We start from the raw sequence: 5,923 nt of genomic DNA on the forward strand, positions 1-5,923 counted from the left end.
ACCCAATCTAGGGTAGAACGGAGGTGGTTGTCAGTCACACGTTCATAGGTGAGAATGATGATGAGTGTCACGGATCATCACATTCATCAAGTTGAAGAACAAGTGATATCTTAGAACAAGAACAAGCGGAAACGCCAGCTTTTGTGCCAGTTTGAGCGTTTAACTCCCATTTTGGTGCCAGTTCCGGCGTTTAACGCTGGAAATTCTGAAGGTGACTTTGAACGCCAGTTTGGGCCATCAAATCTTGGGCAAAGTATAGACTATCATATATTGCTGGAAAGCCCAGGATGTCTACTTTCCAACGCCGTTGAGAGCGCGCCAATTGGGCTTCTGTAACTCCAGAAAATCCACTTCGAGTGCAGGGAGGTCAGAATCCAATAGCATCTGCAGTCCTTTTCAGTCTCTGAATCAGATTTTTGCTCAGGTCCCTCAATTTCAGCCAGAAAATACCTGAAATCACAGAAAAACACACAAACTCATAGTAAAGTCTAGAAAAGTGAATTTTAACTAAAAACTAATAAAAATATACTAAAAACTAACTAGATCATACCAAAAACATACTAAAAACAATGCCAAAAAGCGTACAAATTATCCGCTCATCACAACACCAAACTTAAATTGTTGCTTGTCCTCAAGCAACTGAAAATCAAATAAGATAAAAAGAAGAGAATATGCAATGAATTCCAAAAACATCTATGAAGATCAATATTAATTAGATGAGCGGGGCTTTTAGCTTTTTGCCTCTGAATAGTTTTGGCATCTCACTCTATCCTTTGAAATTCAGAATGATTGGCTTCTTTAGGAACTCAGAATCCAGATAGTGTCATTGATTCTCCTAGTTAAGTATGATGATTCTTGAACATAGCTATTTATTGAGTCTTGGTTGTGGCCCATAGCACTCTGTCTTCCAGTATTACCACCGGATACATACATGCCACAGACACATAATTGGGTGAACCTTTTCAGATTGTGACTCAGCTTTGCTAGAGTCCCCAACTAGAGGTGTCCAGGGTTCTTAAGCACACTCTTATTGCCTTGGATCACAACTTTATTCCTTTCTTTTTCTTTTTCTCTCTCTTTTTTTTTGTATTCACAGCTTTTTCTTGCTTCAAGAATCATTTTTATGATTTTTCAGATCCTCAGTAACATGTCTCCTTTTTCATCATTCTTTCAAGAGCCAACATTCATGAACCACAAATTCAAGATACATATGCACTGTTTAAGCATACATTCAGAAAACAAAAGTGTTGTCACCACATCAAAATAATTAAACTGTTATAAAATTCAAAATTCATGCAATTCTTTTCTTTTTCAATTAAGAACATTTTTCATTTAAGAAAGGTGATGGATTCATAGGACATTCATAACTTTAAGGCATAGACACTAAGACACTAATGATCACAAGACTCAAATATAGATAAGCATAAGCATAAAATTCGAAAAACAGAAAAGTCAAGAACAAGGAAGTTAAAGAACGGGTCCACCTTAGTGATGGCGGCTTGTTCTTCCTCTTGAAGATCCTATGGAGTGCTTGAGCTCCTCAATGTCTCTTCCTTGTCTTTGTTGCTCCTCTCTCATGATTCTTTGATCTTCTCTAATTTCATGGAGGATGATGGAGTGTTCTTGATGCTCCACCTTTAGTAGTCCCATGTTGGAACTCAATTCTCCTAGGGAGGTGTTCAGTTGCTCCCAATAGTTTTGTGGAGGAAAGTGCATCCCTTGAGGAATCTCAGGGATCTCATGATGAGTGGGGTCTCTTGTGTGCTCCATCCTCTTCTTAGTGATGGGCTTGTCCTCATCAATGGGGATGTCTCCCTCTATGTCAACTCCAACCGAATAACAGAGGTGACAAATGAGATGAGGAAAGGCTAACCTTGCCAAGGTAGAGGACTTGTCCGCCACCTTATAGAGTTCTTGTGCTATGACCTCATGAACTTCTATTTCTTCTCCAATCATGATGCTATGGATCATGATAGCCCGGTCTATGGTAACTTCGGACCGGTTGCTAGTGGGAATGATTGAGCGTTGGATAAACTCCAACCATCCCCTAGCCACGGGCTTGAGGTCATGCCTTCTCAATTGAACCGGCTTTCCTCTTGAATCTCTCTTCCATTGGGCGCCCTCTTCACATATGACTGTGAGGACTTGGTCCAACCTTTGATCAAAGTTGACCCTTCTAGTGTAAGGATGTTCATCTCCTTGCATCATGGGCAAGTTGAATGCCAACCTTACATTTTCCGGACTAAAATCCAAGTATTTCCCCCGAACCATAGTAAGCCAATTCTTTGGGTCCGGGTTCACACTTTGATCATGGTTCTTGGTGATCCATGCATTGGCATAGAACTCTTGAACCATTAAGATTCTGACTTGTTGAATGGGGTTGGTAAGAACTTCCCAACCTCTTCTTCGGATCTCATGTCGGATCTCCGGATATTCACCCTTTTTGAGTGAAAAAGGGACCTCGGGGATCACCTTCTTCAAGGCCACAACTTCATAAAAGTGGTCTTGATGCACCCTTGAGATGAATCTCTCCATCTCCCATGACTCGAAGGTGGAAGCTCTTGCCTTCCCTTTCCTCTTTCTAGAGGTTTCTCCGGCCTTGGATGCCATAAATGGTTATGGAAAAACAAAAAGCAATGCTTTTACCACACCAAACTTAAAAGGTTTGCTCGTCCTCGAGCAAAAGAAGAAAGAAGAGAGTAGAAGAAGAAGAAATGAAGGAGATGGAGAGGGCTTTGTGTTCGGCCAAAAGGGAGAAGAAGTAGTGTTTAGGTTGTGTGAAAATGAAGGAGTGAAGAAGGGTTTATATAGGAGAGGGGGAAGGGTGATGTTCGGCCATGTATGGGTGGGAAAGTGGTTTGAATTTGAATGGTGAGGTAGGTGGGGTTTTATGAAGGATCGATGTGAGGGGTGAAGAGAAAGATGGGATTTGATAGGTGAAGGGTTTTTGGGGAAGAGGTGTTGAGGTGATTGGTGAATAGGTGAAGAAGAGAGAGAGAGTGGTAGGGTAGGTGGGGATCCTGTGGGGTCCACAGATCCTGAGGTGTCAAGGAAAAGTCATCCCTGCACCAAATGGCATGCAAAATTGCGTTTTTAGCCAATTCTGGCGTTAAATGCCGGGCTGGTGCCCATTTCTGGCGTTTAACGCCAGCTTCTTGCCCTTTTCTGGCGTTTAACGCCAGTCTGGTGCCCCCTTTCTGGCGTTAAACGCCCAGAATGGTGCCAGACTGGGCGTTAAACGCCCAACAGCTAGCCTCACAGGCGTTTAAACGCCAGCACGCTCTCCTCCAGGGTGTGCTGTTTTTCTTCCTGTTTTTCATTCTGTTTTTGCTTTTTTCATTAATTTTTTTGACTTCTCATGATCATCAACCTACAAAAAAAGATAAAATAACAAAAGAAAATAGATAAAATATAACATTGGGTTGCCTCCCAACAAGCGCTTCTTTAATGTCAGTAGCTTGACAGAGGACTCACATGGAGCCTCACAGATACTCAGAGCAATGTTGGAACCTCCCAACACCAAACTTAGAGTTTGAATGTGAGGGTTCAACACCAAACTTAGAGTTTGGTTGTGGCCTCCCAACACCAAACTTAGAGTTTGACTGTGGGGGCTCTGTTCGGCTCTGTTTTGAGAGGAGCTCTTCATGCTTCCTCTCCATGATGACAGAGGGATATCCTTGAGCCTTGAACACCAAGGATTCTTCATTCACTTGAATGATCAACTCTCCTCTATCAACATCAATCACAGCCTTTGCTGTGGCTAGGAAGGGTCTGCCAAGGATGATGGATTCATCCATGCACTTCCCAGTCTCTAGAACTATGAAATCAGTAGGGATGTAATGGTCTTCAACTTTTACCAGAACATCCTCTACAAGTCCATAAGCTTGTTTTCTTGAGTTGTCTGCCATCTCTAGTGAGATTTTTGCAGCTTGTACCTCAAAGATCCTTAGCTTCTCCATTACAGAGAGAGGCATGAGGTTTACACTTGACCCTAAGTCACACAAGGCCTTCTTGAAGGTCATGGTGCCTATGGTACAAGGTATTGAAAACTTGCCGGGATCCTGTCTCTTTTGAGGTAATTTCTGCCTAGACAAGTCATCCAGTTCTTTGGTGAGCAAAGGGGGTTCATCCTCCCAAGTCTCATTTCCAAATAACTTGTCATTTAGCTTCATGATTGCTCCAAGGTATTTAGCAACTTGCTCTTCAGTGACATACTCATCCTCTTCAGAGGAAGAATACTCATCAGAGCTCATGAATGGCAGAAGTAAGTCCAATAGAATCTCTATGGTCTCATTTTGAGCCTCAGATTCCCATGGTTCCTCATTGGGGAACTCATTGGAGGTCAGCGGACGCCCAGTGAGGCCTTCCTCAGTGGCGTTCACTGCCTCTCCTTCCTCCCAAAATTCGGCCATGTTAATGGCCTTGCACTCTCCTTTTGGATTTTCTTCTGTATTGCTTGGAAGAGTACTAGGAGGGAGTTCAGTAATTTTCTTGCTCAGCTGACCCACTTGTGCCTCCAAGTTTCTAATGGAGGACCTTGTTTCAGTCATGAAACTTTGAGTGGTTTTGATTAGATCAGAGACCATGGTTGCTAAGTCAGAGGTATTCTGCTTAGAACTCTCTGTCTGTTGCTGAGAAGATGATGGAAAAGGCTTGCTATTGCTAAACCTGTTTCTTCCACCATTATTATTGTTGAAACCTTGTTGAGGTCTCTGTTGATCCTTCCATGAGAGATTTGGATGGTTTCTCCATGAAGGATTGTAGGTGTTTCCATAGGGTTCTCCCATGTAATTCACCTCTTCCATTAAAGGGTTCTCAGGATCATAAGCTTCTTCCTCAGATGAAGCTTCCTTAGTACTGCTTGGTGCATTTTGCATTCCAGACAGACTTTGAGAAATCATATTGACTTGTTGAGTCAATATTTTGTTCTGAGCCAATATGGCATTCAGAGTGTCAATCTCAAGAACTCATTTCTTCTGACTAGTCCCATTGTTCACAGGATTCCTTTCAGAAGTGTACATTAATTGGTTATTTGCAACCATTTCAATCAGTTCTTGAGCCTCTGTAGGCGTCTTCTTCAGATGAAGAGATCCTCCAGCAGAGCTATCCAAAGACATCTTGGATAGTTCAGAGAGACCATCATAGAAAATTCCTATGATGCTCCATTCAGAAAGCATATCAATGGGACACTTTCTGATTAACTGTTTGTATCTTTCCCAAGCTTCATAGAGGGATTCTCCTTCCTTCTGTCTGAAGTTTTGGACTTCCACTCTAAGCTTACTCAATTTTTGAGGTGGAAAGAATTTTGCCAAGAAGGCATTGACTAGCTTTTCCCAAGAGTCCAGGCTTTCTTTAGGTTGTGAGTCCAACCATGTTCTAGCTCTGTCTCTTACAGCAAAAGGGAATAGCATAAGTCTGTAGACCTCAGGGTCAACCCCATTAGTCTTGACAGTGTCACAGATTTGCAAGAACTCAGCTAAAAACTAATGAGGATCTTCCAATGGAAGTCCATGGAACTTGCAATTCTGTTGCATTAGAGAAACTAATTGAGGCTTAAGCTCAAAGTTGTTTGCTCCAATGGCAGGGATAGAGATGCTTCTCCCATAAAAGTCGGGAGTAGGTGCAGTAAAGTCACCCAGCACCTTCCTTGCATTGTTGGCATTGTTGTTGTTTTCGGCTGCCATGGGTTCTTCTTCTTTGAAGATTTATGTTAGGTCCTCTACAGAGAGTTGTGTCTTTGCTTCTCTTAGCTTTCTCTTCAAGGTCCTTTCAGGTTCAGGATCAGCCTCAACAAGAATGCTTTTGTTCTTGCTCCTGCTCATAAGAAAGAGAAGGGAACAAGAAAATGTGGAATCCTCTATGTCACAGTATAGAGATTCTTTTAGGTGTCAGAGGAAAAGAAAAGTAGAAGACAGAAGTAGAA

At 42.2% G+C, this 5,923-nt stretch overlaps 1 non-coding gene across 1 annotated transcript; it reads left to right on the top strand.

Annotated features, from left to right (window-relative positions):
- Positions 1–5,171: 5,171 nt before the first annotated feature.
- Positions 5,172–5,279, top strand: LOC112794021 (small nucleolar RNA R71). The gene has a single exon (XR_003198703.1). It is a non-coding gene; the product is annotated as a small nucleolar RNA R71 (small nucleolar RNA).
- The last annotated feature ends 644 nt before the right edge of the window (positions 5,280–5,923 follow it).

Source organism: Arachis hypogaea, chromosome 3 (assembly GCF_003086295.3).
Source record: "Arachis hypogaea cultivar Tifrunner chromosome 3, arahy.Tifrunner.gnm2.J5K5, whole genome shotgun sequence".
Taxonomy (NCBI): domain Eukaryota; kingdom Viridiplantae; phylum Streptophyta; class Magnoliopsida; order Fabales; family Fabaceae; genus Arachis; species Arachis hypogaea.